Source organism: Pygoscelis adeliae, unplaced genomic scaffold, assembly GCF_000699105.1.
Source record: "Pygoscelis adeliae isolate BGI_AS28 unplaced genomic scaffold, ASM69910v1 Scaffold160, whole genome shotgun sequence".
NCBI lineage: Eukaryota > Metazoa > Chordata > Aves > Sphenisciformes > Spheniscidae > Pygoscelis > Pygoscelis adeliae.
This window is the reverse complement of record NW_008824035.1, coordinates 8,686,530-8,687,374: the sequence shown is the minus strand read 5'-3', so window position 1 is coordinate 8,687,374 and position 845 is coordinate 8,686,530.

The window sequence follows — 845 nt, the reverse complement described above, 5'->3', positions numbered from 1 at the left end:
GCAGCCGGGCCCGGCGGGGCGGGAGGCGGAGCGGAAGCCTGCGGCCGGGGTTATTGCTGTCGTTTGGCGCCCTCGTCTGTTTTCTTAAAGGCTGTAACAGGGCGAGCACCTTTCCCCCTGCTGCTCCTCGGAAAACCGCAGCCCAGATACCACATCTCCGAGGCACTCGCGTGTGCACACAAGCAAGCCGGCCCAACTTCAGAGTCCAGAAATGTTACTGCGCCACTAAAAAGGAGGGAACGCTTTTTATGTTATTCGGAGCGGGTGGGAAAGACTGTATGAAAAGCCTCAATGTGAGAAAAATAAGTTAAACGCAAGTGCGGCTGTGAATGATCTTTATTAGTGTTATTTTATATTTTACACCTTTTAAATAATACTGATACCTTAGGTTATGTACAATGTATCTTAAAACATAGCTACATTCATCTGCAAGGGAAATAACATGTCATAAAAGACGTTAATAATCTTACACTAAGTAGATGTGAGGTAACAAAACCGTTCCCCGCCATGCAGTTAATCAGTTCACCCCAAACCGTCAACCCACTAATACACTAGGCATCTGATATTTATATTCCCAGCAAACTATACGCGTTTACTGCACCGATGTTTACCGGGTTTGGTTCTGTTTGTGGTGGTGTTGTTGTTGGTGTTTTTTTTTTCCAAAACAACAGCACAGCCTAAAGACCTTTCGGCGTATGTTTATAGATCTTCAAAACCAACAGCTCAGCCTAAAGAACCTCTGGCATTACAGTGACATTAGTGGGCAAAGGGGGAGGAAGTTACAGAGACCGCCGAAATATGGGAGGTTTTGTTAGACGCTGTTTACTCAGTTGTTCTTGTAAGTT